We start from the raw sequence: 24287 nt of genomic DNA, 5'->3' as shown, positions 1-24287 counted from the left end.
TCATCTGAAATGGTGTAGCCGGTATGAAGTTCAAACCACACCTACATCGCTTTGTCAGTGTCAATCTTGTTCAGTGGCGAGTGCATCTTAATTCCCACACTTCGGTCATAGCAACTGAGGAACACATCCAGGAGCCTTAGGGGAAAAATCTGAGTTTGAATAACACGGGAAAATGTATTCTGGTTTTGATCACATGCACCACTTTTCATCATGTAGAAACCCACTGACAAGCCCCAGTGCCTGGTCAAGACCTATAAAATATTAAGAGCTAGAACTCAAAGTTTTCAAAAAAAAAAAAAAAAAAAGGGGTACTAGTTTAAATTTTATGTCCAAACATTTTATCAAACAGAAGAGTGGAACTCAAATAGTATAACTTTATTTGCTACTCAAAAATTTTCTTCTTGTTGAGAATCTTGGGTCAAATACATATTGTAAGCATGTTATTTGCCATCTGATACTCGTTGCTCTCGTTTGAAAAGTTTTGCTCGTGCACTTAACAAAAAGAGAGGATACTCTGTACGATGGTGGACATGACAACCTATTCTGTAGGGAAAGTGAGATCTCATCAACGAATGAGAGGTGTACAGGAATATAGGATGAGGGCCCATTGGATTTGCAAGTTCTGGACTTCATATCTACCAGCAAACACCAGGTAGTTCATAGATGTTTATCAGATGTCCACATCACACATTTCCATCCACCACAGTTTGCATATTCTGTAGCTCTACAGAATCACAGAATATTTTCAGTTGGAAGGACCTCTGAGAATCATTCGGTACTGGATTCTCTGCTCCAGGCAGGGCCAGCTTGAAAGTTAAATCAGGTTGCTTAGGAAAAATAGTTTTGAACATGCTCAAGGATGGAGATTTCATAACCTCTCTGGGTCACTATTCCAGTGTTTGACAACTCTCACTGTGAAAACTTTTCCCCTAATATTTATCTCAATAATATGTAAGAAATTATAAACCACAGAAGAAAAAAAAACCCTCAACCAAAACTCAACCAAACCCCACAAACAGACATGGTTGCAACTTGTAACAGAAAGAAAGATCAATGGAAATAATTGGTGAATCAATGAAAGTTATTTCTTCACATAGCAGGAAACTTATGAAATAAAACACCCAGAATGAGTCTTGGGTGTGGACCATGCTTCAGCAGACAACAGAAAAACCTAAGCTATGATTTCCAAACTGCCCCTTCCTGATCTTGGATCTAACAATTTGTTTCCCTTTGAGCGAGGAAGTAAATCACCCCAACCATATCAATACCAGGGATGGTAGCACCATGGGGAGCCGTGATCCACCCTCACGTACCTTCTCTCTCTAGGTGTCACTGCTCTCTGATAAATCATAGGACAACTCCTTTCCCTCCTCCTCCTCCCCATTTCCCAGGTCAAAGAAGATATGAGTGCGGAAAAACATTCTGTCCAGCTTCTGCAGTAGCCCAGACCAAACCCTGCAGCCTATGATTAATAGACCTGAAACGATGCACAAATAACTAGATCTTTAAATAAAGATGCCTGTGAATCTGCTGCCAAATGATGCGCATCTCAAACTTAATTTTCTGTCTCCAGGACACCTCACAGAATTGCCTTGATAAACATCATAACCTCCAGCATAAAATATTTTTCCCCCACTAATGTGCTTGAAGGCTTGTTCCAGAACTTTACACCTCGTGTAGTTAGAAGCCATCTAATTTCCAGTCTTTCATAACTAATTTACATCCGTTTGATCTTACGCCAGAATTAGCTTCCAGTTTAAATCATTTCCTCCTCCTTTGATATTTATATCCTCAATAATTGATACATTTGGGCTGGCCACCAACAGACATGGAAATACACACCTAGTCCCCCTCCTCTGCTCTCCAGAGGGCTAAAATAAAAGTTGTGGCACGGTTCAGGTGATGGAGAGGGAAAATGTTCATTGCGACATTGATCAGAACAGGTCTGAATTAAGGCGGGGTGCTCCAGTAATCAAGATCACTTGAACAAGGATGTGAGAGCCGTTACACGGGAAGAATCGGCAGGATCTAGACAAATCCTGGATGTGAGGAGCTGCAGATCACAGAGATGATGCCAGGTTACCGGGCTGAGTGATGGGCAATGGAACTGAGCTGCACACAATGGTGGAAAAAGCGTAATGGTTTTGGTCATGACAACAGTAAGCAGTTCCGATAATAACACAGAATGAACAGATTATTGTAATCATCTTTGGAGACCACTATTGTTCTTTTAAAAGTCCGCATCTGCAGTCATCATTTAAGGCTATCAATTTATACGCTCTGGCAAACATTAAACTAACTGCGATGCATTCCTTAGTCGGGGATTCAAAAAACAAGCACTATCATGAAAATTAGCATTTAAAAATTGTGTTGCCAAAGCAAATCTAAAGAAAAAACTATCTTGAGCCAATTTTTTTTGCTGATGTTCTCCCTTCTCCATACCCTATCCTTCGTTCTGTCTTATACTCATATGGACATACTGGTCAGAGCTCCAAACAGATAGCTTCATTCTATTTTGCTCTTCGCAGCAGTAGGACAACCAGAATGATCGCATTAATTGATGTCTCTCCGTTAAGTAATTCTGCTAATAATATCGTAATCGTGTTTCAGATAACAGTCAGGACATTTTTTGCAGTTTTTCTTTTCATCGTTTATCTTCATTCATAAAGATCTGACAAGTTGAGCGGCCAAAGTTGATTTCAAATTACTTATTATAACATACGACTAAAAATGGTAAATTATTTTATTAGACTGTGACCTCATTTTAGAGGAGAAGCTATTCTAGTTACCTTGTAAGACAAAATTAATCAGTTGTGAATGTCCTGGACGTATTTATCTCCGACACATAATGTAAGTACGCACAGGGCAAGAGGAAGCATTCTCTGCTTTCTTTACTTTCTGACGACGTCGTTCCTGTTCTTACCTTTAGAAAAGGTAGAAAAAAAAAAAGCTAAAATACATTAATTGACATATAGATCTAGTTTAATGGAAAAGTAAAAGACAAATCTCAATCATACACAAAGATATATGTTGTCAGATAAGGAAAGCACGATTCTTACGGTGAGCTGTGTGCTTGTACAATTAAAACAATCGCTTAGGTGGGTAGAATTACTTTGCTGAAACTGCACTGATTTATTAACTAAATTCATTTGTCAGCAAAAGCGTTGCCTTTTGATAGGGAAAGCATATTTTTTGCAAGAAGCTCAAACACTGACTTGTTATTGGAGATCTCTCTCGATGTGCCTGGGCGGATCGAGCACGTGAAACGGGTCTGCTGCCAAGAGACCGGACATGGAAACCCAGCGGCAGAGGAGACCTGAAGAGGAGGCAGAGAAAATGCCCATGAAAGATAGAAAAAGGTGAATGTTACATAAATCTGACTCAAATCAGAACCAACCAAATTCAAAATGATAGAGGAAAATACGGCCTTTCAGGTCAGCTGACGACTAGATGTTTTTATTTCCAGTTTCCCAAGAGAAATGCTCAATTCTTGATAAAGATTTTGGAGGGATCTTTACAAAGATGACAAAACTGACCCTAGGACCCTGCTTTCTTCTTGACTTCTGCAAAAAAGAAATTATTAACCAACTGTAAGTGCTGCAAGTTGCCTCCTGAAGCTCAGTTACATTCATTCCCTCTGTTGCTGACCGTGTCCAGAACTTTAAATTTCACTCACAAAGTACATGTCTACTAAGGTAGTAAATTAAAGGTAGTTTATCACCCTTAATGCTTTAGATTATATAGATTCTATTGAGAGATTTTTATACATATTATACATATATATTATTTGAACGTGTTTTACATGCATGCATATAAATAATTAAATGGTTTGTAAAAGAATACTTCAACATAAAAATTCAAGTAAAATTATAACAAAAATCAGTTACAACAAAAATAAATTATACGAAAGCCATACGTGAGTTTTGAGAAAATATAGTATGATGTGGACTCATACTAGTAAAAGTTATTTTCAGATTTTGGTGGTACTCACATAAGCAAAGTGGCGTGGCGGAGTATTGAGCATCACAGCTGTACAGGGCCGTACTTTCTTTCCGCACTAAGCTCGTGTCTCTATCCTGCAGTTCCACACCCTCTCTGACGCACCCGAGCATGTATCTCTGCAGTGTTTCTCTCCTGGCTACTGTCATTCGTGCATCATGACCTGTCCCCACGGCCCTTCCTGACCATCCCGGGCTGTGTTTGCCCCCATTTCTCCCCCAGGCCCGATCCTGACCCCGACGTGCAAGCTGGAGCCGCTTGCTTGTGAACGCCCCTCAACATGTGCCCAAACCTTGCCAACCCCAAACACAGAAACCCTGGGATGCCTGAGGGGATGTTAATGCCAAGAAGGAAAATGCAATTAGAGCTGGGGCATCTCCAGGTCATGACTAGGAAATTTGTCACCTGTTTTCTAGTTCTGACTGTATCTCTTTCAGGTTGGATGGACTCTTAACAAATAACATCAATCTCATGTGTGCTTGACAAAGCGTGTAGAGAGAAAGGGTCCAAAGCCTCAGACCGGCGTACAGCTCCTTCAAAACTCATTTACATCTGAAGTTTGACCTGGGAAGTTTATCCTTGTGAGCATCGTCGGCGCCAACTTCAAAAACTATTTATCTAAAACTATTTTAAAACTACTCAGGGAACAAGGGGGGGAGGGGGGGGAAAGTTGAAAACCTTTCCAGATTATTTCACTCATCAAGAAGTAACCTGTGCTGTCAGGGGGACAGTGGGTCCAATCCTACACGATGCTGAGCCGTTCCTGGGAAGCGCTGAGCTCCTTCTGTCCAGAAAGCCGTTAGTGCCCAAGCGCCAAACAATATCGACAATATCGATTCCTTCCCCTTGAAGACAAACTGTTTTGATTATAAATGATTAATTGAAATAAATGTCCCTCAGCACGTTTTGCTGAACATCATCTTCTTTGAGAGTAAATAATTCAGTAGACTAATCCACTACAGAGGTATAAAACTTCCTGAAACTTCTCGCTGTTACTATTTTCAGCCTTTCTAAAGGCCTTTTAGGCTCTGCACCGGTAGATGTTCGATTTAATTGTAACTTCGCAGGTCAAAAATCAAATCACAACCTGGTTCTGGGTAGATGAGGCAAAGACAAGTCATAGGGGTCTTGTGTCCGTTACAGGGGAGGAGGGTGAATGGAGGACTAGAGCCCAAGTGCCACCGAGTTGTTTTTTTTATGATACACATGCTTTCAGCTCTTTCCTACCATAAGCAGTTCAGAAAACCAACATAGTAATTTCTATTTGAACTAAATTTCTTCACCCATGCCACAAATTAAATATTAACGTCTTAGTATTGAAAAAAAAAAAAAAAAAAAAAAACCAAAAACCACCCAACAAACTTTACTATGTGTTTACTCTGCCTACTTTTTAACTCAGCATTTACTGCTGGTTTCTTACCCTTTAGTATTTTCCTTCACTTGGACAACAGAGATACGTTACTTCTTCCCTTATCATCAGCTTCCATGCAGCTGTACTTCACGTGCTAACAAAACACCGTGACGTTTGAATCATTCCATCTACTTACCAGCTTGAGGAGAAAATTATTTGGTGAAGTTTTTTGGCCTGTATTTTCTAAATAGTTAGTCTAGGAGTGATCCCTGTGGTCCTTTCGAGACTTAAAGCCTGTAAATAAAACAATGAACAGGAGATGTGTATTTAAAAGCCTCTCATATACATGCATGCGCTCCAAGACCTACAGATAGACAGATTCATTTCCACTGTAATTAAAATATGCACACAGGAAAATTTCTAGCGATCTTAGAATAAAAAGTTTGTGTTTTCAAAATATCAAGATAGGGACAAAATTAACCTGACATTTGTATTTGACAAGTAAGTTAACGCTGCACGAATCCCCTTCGGGATGCAGCAATTTTCACCTGTCAGATGCTGTAGTCTGAAGGGAATCACTCCTATCCCTTTCTGCTCTGTCTGAACTGAAGGAGAAAGTGGGGGGAGAAAAATACTCATTATCCCGCAAATGCGAAGGAAAATGGCAAATTTGTCTCTAAAGGACCCAATGAAGGTGAGCGTGGGTGTTTACATGGCTACGCAACAGCGACGAGAATCCGAATTTGAAGGTTGAGTAATCACCTAGGTGATTTTCTGGATATAGCCAGAAACCACACATTGGAGTCAACTCTTAAGTGTCCTTACTATCCTTGATTTAGGACACGCATCTGTTGGGAAAAGGGACTGTGGAAGGACATGGACATCCCAGTGGACACCTGAAAAGGAGAAAATTCCTGACTGTAGGGAAGGTGGAAAACCGCAGAAGTGACACCCAGACAAGCCAAGGCTGAGAACTTTGCCTCTCCAGAACTTGGGAGGTGGGGGGCTGGGGTGTATGTTGGGTTTTGGTTGTTTTTTTTTTTCCACATAGATATAAATAATTTTCACTTGAGACTCTTAATTGTTAATTAGTCCACTTTCAAACTAGATATGTTAAATTCATTACAGCACTAACCCAGTTCGAAACATATTAGTATGCATCTTCGATGCTTAATCACTACAGTATTCATGTAAAATTCTTTCAGTAATCGAGTCTGCAAAATTTCAAGTTGATGTAAATGTCAAAAGCAAAAGACAGACACGTCTAATTAGCTAAGTACCTTGGCTGTTGATATTCCTTGGCAAATAATAAGTGAACTTACGTAACGCTTGTTGCAAGAGGGTACAGTATTCAATGGGAGCCTTTGAAGGAAACTCAAGAGTAGCTTGCGATGACCAATTGTCTTCATATGCCTGTAGGCATTATTTCTGTCAAGCGGGTGGAAACAGATAGCCTCATACGGCCCATCCGTACAGAGCTTCTGTTAATCACATGTCTCTTTGTGAAGATGGGATTTCCATCCCCAGAAAATTTGAAAACCCATCTAGCCAAGATCCAGAGCAATACGATTGATTGTCCTGCTCAGAGCACAGCCAGCTTCTGTTGGACAAGAAGTCATCCAGAGCATCCCCCAAGGGAAGTTACTCTACGATTAGAACCAGAGCTACACTCCAAGCAGGGCCAATTAGTTTAAACTGCTCAGGAGAGTTTTTATGATCTCCAAAGAGAAACTTTCCACTGCCTCTCTGGTCCCTCTTCCAGTATCTGATTCTTTGACTCTGGTGTTACTTATCTCCTACAGCTAGACCATCTATGGCAAAAAAAAAAAAAAAAAAAAAAAAATTAAAAAAAAAATCTTATTTTTTCCATCTCAGATTCCTCAAAAAAATAATGTGTTTTTTTGTAAACACAGTTTGAATTTATTAAAGTGGGAAGAATTTTTTTTTTTTAAATTAAAGAGGGTTTTATTTTTTTACATGATGGCCTAATGAACGTACACAAACTGACCGCAGCATGATATAGGTTCGTTTGTGTAACTATTGTTTTCACGTCACGTCTACTCTTTCCTCCTTGTGGCTAACTTTAAAGTGAAAGTGTAAATTACATCAGTCTTTAAGAGTATAAGATCTTCAGGCAGGAAACTTTGTGTATTTGTTTGGGGAAGCACAAATTATTAATAAGTAGTAATTAGTCCTACCCACTAATGAATTCTGGGATTTCTTTCTTGATGTTAGACATTAGTCAAAGTCTAAAGCTCCTTTATTTTTCTGTAATGAAATTACTCACCAAACATTCTGGAGAGAAAAAATTCATGACCTCATTAGAGTGAGAGCCAAAGACCTTTCCTATTTTTGTTTTCGTTCCATCTGAAATTACGATGCCTGCCATTAAAACGTCAACATTCACCGCGAGTTACAACAGCAGAGAATGCAAGATGCTGCAATTATTTCCTCCTCTTGAGCTAAGAAGTGCTGAGAAGTTTTAGATGCCAGTGTAAATGATTTTTTTAATGGTGACTACCGTGCATCAGGGTAACATCAAATATCTACTAGCAGCGACACAATGCCAGCAGGGGTAGGAAAAAAAATGGTCGTGGCCCGAATTTCAAATTCCTAGAAGCACAAAGGAGTTTGCCATGGGGACTTAATTCTTCAATCAGACAGGTTCCTGTTCTGCTAGGGAAAGGTTGAACACTGAGCAAAAGTATTGGAGTAAAAAATTATGAATTAAAAAAGTGGGAAAAGAGATCAGAAAAAAAAAGGTAAAGGATAGTGAAAAGCTGAAGGAAACATGAATCAACCAAGATATTTTAGTGATTTTTGGCTTGAAATAGATTACATGGGTCTTGTGCAAAGGCTTTGTGGAGTCTTATCCTGACTTTCAGAGGCACTCAGGGGTGAGAAGTGAATGCAACCCAAAATTACCAGTCACTTTAGTAAAAAGCTTGTTGGCTAGCCTGCAAATTACATCTGTGGGTGACAAAGGTTCTTCCACGCCCCATTTCCATTTTACCTTGATGGATCCCACGAGCCGCCTCCTGCTTTTACAATCCTTTCATATCTCATGTTTCTCCTGCTCTTGTGATCTCTATTTTGTATCTGAACTTCAACAAAATCCATGGGGAAGTTCCCTAACGGCTCGATGATCTCCTGCCGGAGTCTTAGAGCATTCGATTGAAAGCTGTTAAGGGCACTGAATGCACCAGTGATGCCATAGAAATGCAGTAAATAATAACAGACTTAGACAGCATGGTTCTGTCCTTTAGTAAAGAAAAAAAAATACAAAACAAAGTTTTTCAGGAAAAAAAGAAGGATAGGAACTCATTTGGTACAAACTTACTCAGCCCCAAGCACTTCAGCAGTTTCACTGAATTAAGTCAAGAGACTTTTCAAAGATTTGAAACCCTCTGAGATTCATCTGCCTAGATTAATCAAATTCTACTGCACTTATATTGCAACTCTTTGTGTATGCGATTATGGATTCATCATATCATTGAATTAAAATTCAATGGCAGCCTTTAAAACCTACTACACTGATCTCTACATTAAGTATCTCACTAAGTCACATTTAAACACCGCTTTGTTCATTTTTTAAAAAAAAAAAAAAGGTAAGAAGTTTTGTCTTCCAGCAAAATTCCTTGGGGAGAGTTCCATAAAAGCAAAGGAAGAACCAATGATAATGTGCATAATATGAATAATTGCCTTGGGTAAAATGAGAGGGGAAAGAGTCGTTCTGTACTACGAGAAGCAGGCTTTTCAAGAAATACAGCGCCATGAACAGAGAAAGCTAAATAATTCGTGATATTTAAACAAATATCTCTCACAAGTTTAGAAACAGAAAGACCATCTCTATGATTCCAGCTGTGGCAAAATTCTTGTTTATTCCTACGGAAATAGCTCCTCAACTGCAGATACGAATCGCTGCTAACGGCGTTTACAGGAGGGCTCAACGCACGAGAAACAAGCTGCTCGGTCTAAACTGCTGATTAACGAGTGATAATGAAACACAGGAACAAAATCTAAATGTCAGCCAGTAGATAGGAGGGAGAAAGGGAAATCTAAGGATCAGTCAGGAAAAATAACTAAGACGCGGTGAACAGGACAGACATCTTCGCAAAACGCGCTAGTGGAAGTAAAATATGGCTAAAGCTAGACTTCTGAAAAAAGGAACAATGTGAGGAGAAATATCTTGGGTTTTAGGCTTTTTCTGTTTCTTAAAAGAACAGAAAATAGTAGCTGTGGCCAGGCAGTTTGGATTTTTACCTTAAATGCTGTGTTTATATCCTCCCTTTTGTCCCCTGGAAGATTACCACTCCTTGGATGTGGTCTCATGACAAAGGCTGGGTCAACTTAGCAGAAAGCAGGGTTTGATCTCTTTGGGGAGGTGACCAACTGCAGCTGCTCTCCTTCCCTTGGCATTATGTGGTAGCAGTCACAAAAGCAAGCTTTAGGGAAGTAAAAAATGTGAAACAGTTCCAGCTGAGGCTGTACATACTTTGGAAGCTGAAAAATAGACAGTTTAGTGGGAAATAACACAATGGGATACTTGAGAATGATTCTTGAAACCTTCAGTCTGTAGAATAAATCCCCAGCTGCCATCCTCCAGTCTACTCCCACCAACCCCAGTGACCACCCCTGTGTACATCCAACAAGAACCCAGCCCATAGCAGTAGCAGGCATGATTTCATATTTAAGGATGAATTCTTTTTTTTGAGCAGAATTATAGAACCTTGCTGCAGGGAATATTTTTTGTGCTAAATACTGCTGGGTGACACAAAACTATGGATAATATTTAGTTGGTGGTCTTTCCGTCCTACCTAGGTCTTTTCTAGAAGGGAAAGAACAACACACAAAAATTCAACTATGAAGTCACTACTATCATTAAAAAAAAAAAAAGGTTTGTATTTATTCCTATGCATAAAGAGAGACATCTGATGTTCAAGAGGATTCATCATAATAAAATACTAGAGTACTAGAGTGGTTTAATTAAGTAAATAACAGCATTCAGAAAAAATGGGAAAATTAAGGGACTCTGATTTTTACAGACTTAATACACAACATGAAGTTATAATGATATACAGCTTTTCTCAGAAAATCTCAGGGCGGACATATAAAACCATTTAATACTGAAAAACAGGACAACAAAAGAAAAAGATTTATTAAGCGAGAGGTTAACTGAATAAATCCAAGAAATCACACTCATGGCTACTTTAAATTCAGAATACGAAGTTAGCAAAGGGGAAGGACACTAAAATTGACTGAATCTGTGTCAGACAGACATACAGAAAATCCCTCTTAAGAAGCTTCAATAGAAAGATTATTAAATACAAAATAATAAGTCCCACCACTGAAGGAATTATAGCTGTATATAAACAGGTCAGTAATTGTAACGACAATCTCAAATCAGAAAGAACTAGCTAGAAGGGAAAAGAGGAGAAAAAACCCAACAACTTACCCTTCAGTCATCTGAAGGCTTTTTTAGCCTCTGATTTTTTTTTCCTTATTTTTCCAGTGTAGAAGGCACTTGAGCCAAGTAAGCAGAAGTTGCTTCATTGATAAATAAGGTTAGATGAAACCACAGAATGAAGGAAAAATTGCTTGTGAAATGTCTTTTCCACATTTTTTTCCTTTAAGTGATGTGTTATGTGTGGTGTGCTGTCAACAGTCAAATTGCAAATCTACAGAAGAAAATTCAACCTGATATCCACGTCTGTGCGCCTTTGTCTCAATTCCTCAGGCATAGGGACCTTATCAAATATGTATAACAAAAGCGTTACAAATCTATCTCGCTTGAAACTAGATTGGACGTAAAGAAGAAATTCTTCACTGTGGGGGCGGCGAGGCACTGGCCCAGGTTACCCAGAGAGGTGGTGCATGCCCCGTCCCTGGACGTGTTCAAGGCCAGGTTGGATGGGGCTCCGAGTCCAACCCAAACCACTCTGTGATTCTATGAAATAGACCCACATGACTGCTAGCAATCATAGAATCATAGAAACTTAAGGTTGGAAGGCACCTCCAAGATCATCAAGTCCAACTGTCAACCTAACACCACCATGCCTACTAAACCATGTCCTGAAACGCACTGTGCAGAGCATGGATTTGCAGATGTAGTCTAAAAGGAGGATTCTTCAGCATCTCGTGTTTTCAAGTCTGGTAAGATGATCCTAAGAAGTTGACACAGCACCAACAAACCTCCCTTCTCCTGCAAGAAAATGGGCTGGAAGAGGAATAGGATAGGTCCAGATGAGAAGCAGTGGACCAAGCAGTCCTGACTCATCACATAACAAAAGCCCCTGTAGCAGACAAGAGAACAAAGGACTTGCTGTTCCTCTAGCCAAGAGGAGCCTGAAGTCCATCAGTAGTTCAAACACCAAACAAGAGTTGAGTAACGAGAAAGGCTGCTAGAGGGAAATGCATGGCTGCCGTAGGGATGCAAAAGAGGTTTAATGCCTTCTGTTCACAACAGCATACGTGCCTTAATCACAGACTTTTCACAAATGGTCCCTACGTGCTCACATTCATACAACAATCCCTCTGTGCTTCAGCGGGGAAAGACGTTGGCCATCCAGTTACACTCGCTCTTCCCCTTACTCCGTGCTTCGCCTGCCTTTAATGTCACTGTTGCTCTTCGGAGCATTTCCAAATATCATGTTGACAGATTCCAACTGGCTGGCTCACAGACAGAAGAAACCACACACTTCGTGAGCAATAGGACGCTTGTATTTTTTAAGAATTATAGCAAAAAACAAGGGAGGAAGAATAGCTTGTGTTATACTTTCCCAAGGCCAGATTCTTCAAACTCCTAAGACATTGGAAAGCTGGTAAAGGGAACTCTGATCTGTTTCCTCTTTTAAACTAAAAAAAAAAAGAAAAAAAAATTGAAAGAGAGACCAATTTAGCAGAGCAGTTGTTGCAAACAGCTGTTTCGAAATGTAGATGGCGATTTACATAAATTTCTATTCAGAGCTCTCAGCTTTTCCGTTCTATAAACAAGAAAGTTTTGCCAAGTGCCCAGGGATGGCTTTGTTGTGATGAGTGCTAAATAAACACAATTTGTTGTGGCGGTGATGGTTTCTTCCTTTCTCGCAGGCTGCTGGAGGTGGTTACACAGAGCAGTTTCCTTCAGAAATTTGTTTTGACTGAAAACTTTTTTTTCAGAGAGCTAGTCCTCCATAGTCTCCAAGAGCTGTAAGAAATTTGTAGTTAGGAGAAAAACTTCCAAAACATGCACAAAGACAGCACTTGCAAAACTGGGATGTGTCCAGCTCTCAAAAATGTTGGATTTGCAGGAGAGATGTATACGTGGGAGTTGCAAGACTCGAGCTTACTCCTCAGTGCCAGATCTTCATTAGATTGTAGCTGATAAACAACTCGTGGTCTGCTTTGCAGAACATTTTTGATTACACTGCAAAAGCTGCCTTTCAAAGATATTTCCTTGAAACGTCTCTCTTGCAAAGCTGTGTTTTCCATTCAGGACTCTGTTTAGACACCTTCCAAGCCCTTACGACACAATAACGCGTCGCTAAAGCGGCAAATTCAACAGCACACCGTTGAGCTCTGTCTCTGGAAATCACGGCATAGATGACAAGCAGCAAAATTAACAGTGCTTGCGAAGCTCCTATCAATGTTTTTAAACTAAGCGTTGACTGTACAAAGCCTTTTGCTAGAATGCAAAATTGAAAATATGTAATTCCTCAAAGATAGAACGGACTTGGTTCTAGTGTTTGAGTTGAGTAAGGCTCAACGCTATGTCAGGCTCTTGGGTTGCCCATTCTTCCACGTTTTTAGTCTCACAAGCAGAAACAGCGACTCAGTGCTGTCGTGCCATTTTCACCGGTCTGGATAATTAAATTCCAGTTTTTATGGAGAGACTCTGACTTCACCCAAATACAAACCAGAACACAAGTCCCTTCCAGATTAAGTTTTATCTATTACAAGTCACGAAAACTCAGAAAGGGATTTCCATAAGATCTTTTTAAATCCATACTCATTTGGGGGCCACAATCTAGATTTTTCTACTTTTTTGCCAATACCATATTCTTCACTAGGAATAAAATCTCTGAATTTTCACTCTGATAAAAATATTGTATGTACATCTATCCGTATTATTTTTTACACCTACTTGTAAGTCATTAAACAGACAAAGCTCATACCGGTATTCATTAAATTTCACCTTAGGATGCATAAACTATTCTCCCACACCTTCTTCCCTCTTCTGATATTATCTAAGAGTTACAAAAGGCCATTAATATTCTGAAATGATTTTTTGTAGAAACCAAATTATCCCACAGAAAAAAAAAAAAAAGCCCTTACTTATTATAGACACTATTCTTTCTGCTTAGACCCTGTTTTGCATTCCTGCATGAAAATGAGAAGCAGAATACCGAAGCACAAAAGAATGAAAGGAAGCTGATGAGTTATAAGGCTAGGGCAGAAATTTACAGCCTCATGAATCCTTTCCGTACTGGAACTTTGAAGGAATGGTCTTTTTTTCACTTCAAAAATACCTGTGATGATAAAATAAATGCAAACTGATGTATAGATGGTTTCTTATTTGGGCTGCTGCTATTCTTAAATTAATTTTCCGAGGTTCTGCTTTCTTCTTTTCCGCTCCAGCAGCCCGAGAACAATGGCAGCATGAAACAGCCCAGTTCACAACACCGTATTAAAAAGGCTCATTAAAATGCAGCCTCGTTAATTACTTTTAAAATTAAGTTATACTGGCTATCGCTATCTCAGCACTTCAGATTCTTCGGGTATATGTAAAAGAAAAGTTGTTTTCTCACCTCTAGAAAGTTTTTAAAGAATAACAGCAGCAAGAGGCTAATACCAACTCCCGTATGAAATATAACATGATATGGAATCAGTGCAATCGGTCTCTAAATAGAGGGAGGTACATTCGGATTAGATATTAGGAAAAAATTTTTTATGCTGAGGGTGGTGGAACACTGGCCCAGGTTGCCCAGAGAGGTGGTGGGTGCCCCATCCCTGGAAACATTCCAGGCCAGGTTGGCCGGGGCTCTGAGCAACCTGATGTGGTTGGAGATGTCCCTGCTCCTGGCAGGGGGGTTGGACTGGGTGGGCTTTGAAGGTCCCTTCCAACCCAAACCATCCTATGATTCTACAGATTTCTTAAATCATCTGCCATACTACCAACTAAAGTCTTATAGCACCGTCCAAGCTTCAGGTGTTGGCAAGATACATTGAACTGCAGAGAAGGAGCACTGAGCTTTACAGGGGCAGAATTTCTGAATCAAATTACGTGCAGGGCTCAGGTATCCATGTGGTATCAATATTTTGGTCGTCTTGTAGCTTGTGACATTCCACTTCTCAGAAAAAGGAATTTTCCAAAATCATCTTATTGAAAAAAAGGCATTTTCCTTTTTTTCCCCCCTCTCAAGTCGTTGATTATAAGACCTCCCTAAAGTATTATCTAGTTAATTTTTCTACACTGCATGGTCCTGTTGGGATGGGATTGTCGTAGCTTTTAGATCCAGGGGAATACAGACTCAGAAAATCTCCTCCCGATAAATCCTCTTTGTATTGAAAATGTTGGGTGCAAGTAAAAACTTTGGGATATGGCATGGTTTTAGTGTCCAGCTTCAACCCAAGAGAGAGCTGCCTTATTTCTGACATACTGGGAATATTCCAAGAAGAATATGTGGGTGGGTATTCCAGTGAAGGACTCGTCAGATTGTTTTACAATGATATTTAAGATGATTTTGGAAATTGACTCTTTAGTTCGTTGACTCTGGCATGTCGATACTATTATCCAGTGGTTATGTAGACTTTAATTTGACATGGCAACAATTCATGTTATACAGATTTTAGAACTATTTTTTAAAAAAAATACATTTATAAACTCTCTGGGAATGCAAGGCTTTGTGCCACTTTGAGATGAGCACGCCTGGTAAGACCAAGATCCTTGGCAAGCTCCTTGACTTTCAGAAATGTTTGCAGGAGCATCCACAGGAGCGTCTCACACCTACTCTGAATGTGACAGATGCTGAGTCTAACTGGTGATTCCACCTAGGATTTCATCAGGATCCTTCGCAAATACATAATGTATAGCCTCCATTTTTCAACTCAGCTCTCATATTCTTAGACTCAAACGCATCAGCGGAGTGACAGTACTTTAGAAATGCACACCGCCAGCGCATGTCTTTCCTGTGATACATTGCACCAAGCACTACCCTAAGTTTGCTCAATCTTCTTCTGCACCAGGGAAAATCATAACTAAATCATAATTAAAAATAAAGACTTCAGAAGTAACACGTGCATTTAGATATGACTACAGGAGAAAATAGCGTTAGAAAGGCTCACTGATTTTTTTTTTTTTAAATGAAGAAGAAAATTACATTTCTGGTTTTATTGGAAGAAGCTATGCTGGCACAAGGATGGAGGAATTCAGCCAAATCTTTTAAAATGTATCAGTGTCAGGCCGCTTCTGAGGAACGAGAGAGGAGCTCGCAGACTTATCTCCATCTCCCTCATGTAAATTTACAGCAGTGCATGAGCTGCACTAATTATTCAGCTTTCCCTGTTAAGCCCCCAGCTTCTAAAATTTTCGGAGCTCCATTTCCCAAACCGTATGTTCACAACCACGCATCTGGTTTGCACGAGCCGGTATTTTGCAGTTTCACTTGCGGCGCAGGCAACCGTGCCAGCCCTTTGAGTTCACTGCGCACGCACGCCATGCAGCACATTGTGTGTTATGATTTCAGCTTTGTACCAAATGAGGCGAGAGGGGATGTGTATCTAGGAAGGGAGGGGAATTCAAGGGGAAAAAAAATATTCATCTTTTTTCATTTGCACGAGACCTAAGAAGCTTATTTTCAGAATTTCTTTTAAGAATTACTTGATTTTATACCCGTTCAATCTTATTCATTGGAGAAATTCTAACTAAACCCCTCTGAAGTGTCTTTATCTTAGCCTGCTTGTTGCTGGTATCGCACCACCACTGCTCTGAAGTCTCTTAGAAGACAGACACTGAAATTCCATCTCAACCTTTTGACATGGTCGTGGGTTATTTCTGCAAAGTCTACAGTAGATCACTCTGTAAAACAAGACAGAAATTCTCTATTTCTTCTAGGCTTGGTCTGTTTTGCCTGCTTAGAAAGTCAGTTCTCTAGGGGCAGAAACCTTTATCTTACTGGAATTTGTGATATGAGCACCTGACCTCCCAACAACCCAGGAAGAAGCGTTTTGTCTGTTAGAAGCTGGAAAAGGTTTCATCCCCACACTTGCGACAAATGAGGAAGCTGTTTGGATATGGAGCCCATGAGCATCCAACCAGAGGGAGCTACAAGAAACACTGAACATGGATGCCAGAGCCCACTCATTTTTTTTTTAATGCAGTTGTACTTCTGATGAACAATACCAGCGGGGTTTTCTCAGGTTGTTTTAGAGACATACAGGATCCATTTTCCTTGGACGGGAAATTTAAGTTGTCTCAATTGTTTCCACTAAATGTATTCAGGCATATTATAATGAATTTATCATTAAAAAGGCATCTAAATATGAAGTGGTTTACAATTACAAAAATGTGTTATTTGATTTTCTGTCGATAATTTAGCTGCTTGTAGTCTTAATTTCACACATTATCAAGTTCTGTTGCAACACAGAATCTGCATCTTAATATTTCAGATGTAAGAAAAAAATTCTGATAAAATTATGTTTATACAATGGCATGAATCACTTAAGGCCATTCTGCTCTACTTACCATTGTGTTAATTTTTTTATTTGACAATTTTCTTTACCAAAAAAAAAAAAAAGGTAAAATATCTTTACAGATTCAACTGTGGCCTTAATTAAATCTCAGTGCTGTGTAATGAGCCAACAACTTCCTAGTGCACAAAGAGACCCAGCATGGCAACAGGAGCTGCCGCAGCTCTCGGGACAGAAAATTGCTCTGATTTTTTTATCTTCCTAGTACAGGTGCTTTTGTAGCCTGAAAATCTGAGCATTTTGTCCTGATACAGAAGATCTGAATCTCCCATTGATTTTGGTGGGCACTGGATCAGGACTGAAAGCCACGTGCTTCTGCTTACTAAGACAACCTGCTAAAGAAGTCACTCATTGCTTTCTGCACCCATTTGGGGTTACCCAAAATCTCTTTTTCCCCTCTTTCCTGATGGAAAATTCATTCATTTACCTCTGCATTTCTCCATCTCCCAGAAAAACTGAAAGCAGCTGAGGGTTCTCATCGTTTTCACCAAAATTAGCGAGAACAACTTGGCTAACCTATATCCGCACCAGTATTCTTTTGAAGGCAATACATCTTTAGAGACCCATCTCCCCTGACCCAAGCACATTTTTACGTTAGCAAGAGCAGAATAATGGAAGGCATAATTATTCATGTCCATGTTCTTATTCGAACAATGAACAGGAAAACAAATCACTGCCATGATTGTAGAATGCCTTGGCTTCATCATGTATTGTAGCTCATGCAAATGGGGTGCTTTCAAAAAAGGGGAAAAAAGGCAATCAATGATCCTGAGGATCATTTGCCTTGAAATTTATTAATATTAAGTGTGATTACAACAGTTCCTATAAATATACATCATGTAAATGCCTGGGTTTATAGAGTTCATGAATTGGGCAATGGTTTTCCATCACTCAAAATGAGAGCTGCCAAGGAACAGCAGCCAACAAGCTTTTGTAGAGCCATGCAAGCGGATGAAGACATAGCTGAGCATAGAATTTTGCCGATGATTTGTGCTGCAACTGGGGATGAGACATAGTCAGGCAAATCTATGGCAGCCTGAAACTAAGAGGACTGATAAAGTACTGATTTTTCTGCATGCATTTCAGCCTATCGGTTTTAAAATCGTAGAATGGTTTGGGTTGGAAGGGACCTTCAAAGGCCATCCAGTCCAACCCCGCTGCAAGGAGCAGGGACATCTCCAACCAGATCAGGTTGCTCAAAGCCCTGGCCAACCTGGCCTTCAATGTTCCCAGAGACAGGGAATCCACCACCTCTCTGGGCATCTGGGTCACCACTCCATCACCCTCAGTGTAAAAAAATCTTCCTAATGTCTAACTTAAATTTATCTTACTCTTTTGAAACCATTTTTCACAGTTGGGATTGTAAAATTCATCTGGTCTGTAGAACAATGGTACAGCCATGAGCGATCAACACAAAAATGTTACCTTGGACAATAAGAGCCTTCCAAGCCTATGAAAACCACCACAGTTATCCACAGAGGTCCAGCAGACGTGTAAGGAATAATATTCAAGTCCCACATAAAACACAGCTGTTTTTACAGAAGAGAGCTAGTTCTTGTACTGCCCCACTGAAACATGAAAAATGCACCTGTATTGTGAATATCTATTTCTTTCCCAGTAAATCCATAAAAATAAGGATTTGAATACTAAAGCTGCTAAATGCTATTAGTAGAAGACCTATGGAATTATTTTGGTTTTATCCTTCAGACAAGGCGAAAAGACTCTCCAAGTCTGCTGTCAGACACTTCTAACCACATAAAATAATTTAGCCTATGATTATTTTTCTTAAAAACCTGGATAAACCCAAAATAATTCCACAGCTATATTTTAAATGGGAATTACTAGGAGATACACAAAGAAATTCGGAAAGAAAATCAAGTTCTCTTGCCCAGCATCTCCGTTTCTGAAGTTGAGGCTGCATAGTTGTTGACTTGCTTGTGAAGTTCTCAGTAGAGTACATCTTCACATATCTTTAAACAAACAGAAAATCAAAGAAGTTTGATTGATTCTTTAGATTTTGGATAATCATTCAAGCAAAAAAGAATAACATTACTGAAAGAGTGTTATTCTTTAACACAACTGGAATCCACAGAGGGGGACTGAATTTGGATCACTGATGAAAGGAGGTGGAGGCAGTGATGAAGTTGCGTACAGAGATCAAAAGTGGTCCAAAGAGTGTTGGAACAAAAGCAAGAGTAACAGACCAAAAAAATCAAGGACTGTTAGTAAATGGAAAAAACTCACAAAATAAAATCAGAGCTGGAAGCTTCTTGAAAGACAGTGAAAAGAAATAAGTTTTGCTTTTAGAAGAGTAAAATGAAGTAACCAGCGACGTGATTGAGAAAAGCAAGTGTCCTCAGGGTCAAAAGTCAATTTTCCCTACCCTACCTTTTCTAAGTCCAGATCCTTTCTGCGTTTAGTCTTAATAAATCAAAAATCAAGAACTACAGGAAGGAAAAAGGGAACCCTTCTCTCTTTTGGCAGGACCTCTAGAACCGTACGCCTCAGATGTAACTTTACTCCAAAGACAAGGCCCCTGTTCAATTATAAGGTGAACTGGATTTCCAGATTGGGATTATCCAAGGTACCTTAGGAGACCAAGTTTAGCAATCAAACTTGGATCTTTCTGTCAGCAGTGCGCACTGAGGAGATAAGAAACAGGACAACACCCAGACAGATATGGGGAATTACAAAGCACAACACAAATAAGACATTTTATCTTTCCAAAGAGAAAACTAGGCAAATTAGTTTTGTCGCGTGACTGCTAGATGAAAGACCAGCCTGGAGAGAAGCATGAACTGAAACTGTGGATGCAAGAAGAGACTTGAGATATTTTTGTAAATGGAACCACATCAAGACGCCTCATGCCATCAATTTGTCTTTCGAATTAAATACTCCAAAATTTCTGACTTTAAAAAATATTCAACCACACAATATAATTCAACCCAAATATTCAAAAATTCAACCACAAAATTTCTAACTGGCTAGCTTGAGTCATAAAATAATACAAGATTTTTTAAAAATTATTTTTTTCTTTTCCTCCTCAGGAGAAGCAGCAGGCAGCCTGCCGCTGACAGGTTTGGAAAGCAAACTGATTTTGCAGAATGGTGGACATGCATTTAAGACCCTTAAACACCAGAGCAAAGCAAAATGTGTATTGAAAAACACAATATTCACTCTACTTCATACTTCTCTCAGCTAATCTTTTAAATATTTTTTTTAAATTTGCTATTTGTGAACACGTGCATAGGAATGAAAGTTACTTTGCAGAGATCTTTGAGAATGGCTGCTCCCCACTGGAACACATCAGCACTAATTCCCATGCAAGCCTAGGTGCACCAAGAAATTTCATTATTATTCATCAATCACTATCCGTCATTTATCTTCTTGTTTAAAAATGTTTTCCTTATTTATTCGGGGAGAAAGAAAAAAACATTAATGTGAGTGGTGACACCTCATAAACCATAAATAACGAATAGCGCTGCAAACCACCCCAGGCAGAAAACACAGCTTTAGCACACGCATACACTCAACCAAAGATTGGTATGGATTCTTCTTAAGTGTTCTGCAGAGGGAGAAAATCCATGAGCAGGTTTTACAGCAAATAATTTTCCCAGTCTTGGCTTAAAGCTGGGCATCGCCAAAGGAAGGGTTCTTTCCTATTCACAGCTTCCACTTGGGTTAGAAATATCGAAATATCTTCAGTCATAATTTTTCAAGAGTCTACATATTATTCATCCAAAAAAAATTTAAGGATATTTAGATAAACAAAATAACAGTAAAAGTGGGCCTGAATTCTTTATCCATTCTTCACATGTGCTGGTCTCAAAAAGGCAAAGGAATTAACCTCACTGAAAAGATCAATGAGCTACAGAACTAATTGATGCTACCCAGATTTCATGTTAGGCAGTAGAGTTGACGATGACAAGTTGCCAGTGACAGGTTCACATAAGATGGAGAGCTTTAAGGGGCAGGTATGCATTAGCCTGAATTATATCTTGCAAAAACAAACTGAAAGTTTTAATACTGTTTCTACTTCTCATCAAGAAAGAAAATTCACTGAAAATTCAACTTTCACTGAAAGGCATTCAACAAGATCAGTAGGATGAAATTAAATAAAACGCATTTCTGATAAATAAGTTACTAACTGGGCTTTTCAGTCTGGATTATGAGGTTTTTTTGCCCCCACGCTGAGGGTCGTTTGGTTAAGTAAGTTATACTCCTTTTACAACCAACGGGAAGAAATTGGTCCTGCCAGAGGGCAAGTGGGGTGGACGTCTGTCGATGACGTCTTGTGCCTTCCCCCAGTTATCACAAGCTCAAAACAGTGTAAAAAGGAGAGCAAAGATGGAGAGTCATGGACTGCTTGTAATTCTGTGGGCATTCCCTTGCAGTTCAGCACAGATAACAGATGGACATAACAATTACAAAGGCTCACTAGCATGTATAAAATTCTCACCGAAGAAGGTTTTTACAATATTTCCCAAGCACTCCATGCCTAAATGTATGTAATTCTCTTGCAAGAGAGAGTTACTGCTTGTCCAAAGCCATATGTACACAAACTCAAAATTTTGGACCTTCTGGTTACTTCCAATAAGTACATTTTTTTTTTTCTGCGTAACGTAGGTGGATGTGTATCAAATTGAGCAGCTTTTCTAAATTTCCATCTGCACATCAACGTTTCCTACCTTCCATTCCCCCATCGAGAGGCTCAGCAGTGACAAACGATGGCCACAGTCCCTGCTTTAAAATATTTTTGTCCTCATTAAAAGAAAAACCCAAACCCATTTCAATCGTTTTACATTTTTGCCTAAACATATATTATCTCACACAGTTGCCTGAGGGAAAAAAAAAAAAAACAAACAACTTTTTATTCTGTGTTTGAACCTTCTGGAAAAAGAAAATGTTAAATACTACAGGCAAAAGCAGAATCACAATTGCTGAGGTTCAGTCTAAGTTTATGCTATTTCTCAAGGTGTTTATGCCTGGAAATCTTCTAGGTGTTCACAAATAAAGCAAGCTTTCAGTCCTCTGATGTGGACACCAAGATCTTTACTAAGTATGGTCAACCAGAAGCCATGTTGCTTACAGTTTTCCGATGACTTGAGTAAGAATCACAAAAAAAACAAGCCACAACAAATCACATACTCGTTACTATAGCATGGGCTACAGCAGAGAAAGTGGCCATGAACTGCCCATCAAGTATTTATCCTGCAAGAGAAAACGCAATGATTCCCCAGGAAGAGCATTTGGGCAAAAATCTTGTTTTCTTCCAGTTTAGAAGTAGACAAAAAGCATAGGCCTTCTTCCCCACTACCATCAAGCAGCGTGGACCATTTCAAGCAATTTGGACAACCTGCATCTCTTATCTAGAGTGGGACACTGATTCTAGCTCAGCCCATAAGCTATCCATGAAAAAAAAATATTTTAATAGAAAGTGATGTAAGTAAAGAAGAAGTGTGCAATATTCTACACGCAACTCATTTCACCATCTTTCTTAGTAGTTTTGTGTGTGTATATACACACAGACACATATACACAGCAAAAACCCCTAAGAACGCATTAAAAAAATAAAATTTTATTTCTATCATCAGTGTCTCTGCAAAAGAAAGAACTGTGCAAACAAAAATCTGCGCTTCTGGATAATTCGGAATATTTCCCAGACTTTTTTGTTACGGTGCATGCTAACAGAGGGTTACTGGGATCTGGAACTGTTGAACTCCCTGTGTCTGTGTCTATTCCAGGAAATTAAAAGTCTCCAGGCAGGGGAACTTAATTGCCCATATGGTTAGCTGTTGGCACAGTCGCCGGCTCAGCTCTATCCTAGGCCAACAACCACTTTCCAAAAAAATTTCCAGGCACAATCAGGGAGTTCGCATCAGCCAAGGACCATTCCCGACACAGAGCTTGCGTGAAGCTGTCTTATTTTGCAGGCCAAAGAGCATGGCTATGTCCTGTTCCACACTGCTTGGCCCAAGACAAGGACCAGAGAGTGGTTTCAAGCACTTTTAGTAGGTCTACTAGTGTAGAACTAACATGGCCTTTTGACAATTTAACTCTATAACCCGGTTGCGCAGGTTGGGGTGAGAGATGGCTCCTCCAGGCTTCCTTAGTTTTCTGAGACTATTAAAAGTGGATCTTCTGTGGAGATTTGGACTGGCAGTTTAGTTTTGTGGCATAAACATCTCCTTGGTCTGCAAGGAAAGGAGATGGACCCATGGAGAAGCAGCAGATCAAGTAAACAGTGGACATGGCAGAGCCTAACTTGGGTCTGAGTGAAATAGCATTATTTCAGAAGCACTGAATACAATCAGTGTGGCCCAAAATTCATAAAAGTTACAAAAATATAGTCATTTCTAGCATAACACATAGGTAAGTCATCAGTAAGCCTACCTGGAACAACCTCGGGCCTATTTTTCCCCACAAAAAAAACGTTTACAAATCTTCGACCTCTCTTCAAAAAATGAACTCAAACACATGTTAATAATTTAAACTACGTTCCTTGAACTAAACGGCTATCTGGATTGTAATAATGGTCTCAGCTAATGGGAAGGAGGAATCTCTTTGAAAATAACACGGGTAATGTTTTGGAACTGGCACTTTGAAAATGTTATGCTCATAGATACGTTCTACTGGGATGCCTATTTTTTATCCTAAGTCTTGTAAGACGATATGAAAATCTCCAGTTCTTGTTTCTCTTCAATATCTCCAACAGTCAATTTGCACTTGCTCTTAGCTGAAAAATCAAGGCTCTAAGTGACATAAAATTATCTTTTCAAAACATGGTGAAAAAGCTGTTAATTATGCTTCTCTATTACTGATTGAGAAACTGGTGCAAATTGCTCTGTACTCAAATTTTAAAAAAATGACCTGTAATAAGAAGCTCCTCTGCTTTTCTGTATTTACCATGAAAACTAGCAAACAGGAAAGAACTTCTACTTCACGTTTTGGAAGAGGCATTAAAGCCATCTTCAATTAAAATTCCAACGCTAATTTAGGGAGGTGGTCAAAGCCAAACCCCTCTTCACCAGGGATTTGCGAAAAATTCAGGAACTCCCCAGTGTGAGGTGAATTGCATCTGTCTATATAAAAATGCCTAAAATATGCAACTGATTTAGGTTTGAAAAAGTATTTTAATCAGCAAATAGTCCCCAAAGAAACTCAAGTTAGTGGAACGCCCTCCATTCAAAGAGGGCTTATGTCCCATTAT

Source organism: Chlamydotis macqueenii, chromosome W, assembly GCF_036417535.1.
Source record: "Chlamydotis macqueenii isolate bChlMac1 chromosome W, bChlMac1.mat, whole genome shotgun sequence".
Classification (NCBI taxonomy): Eukaryota; Metazoa; Chordata; class Aves; order Otidiformes; family Otididae; genus Chlamydotis; species Chlamydotis macqueenii.
Note: the sequence above shows the minus strand (reverse complement) of the source record.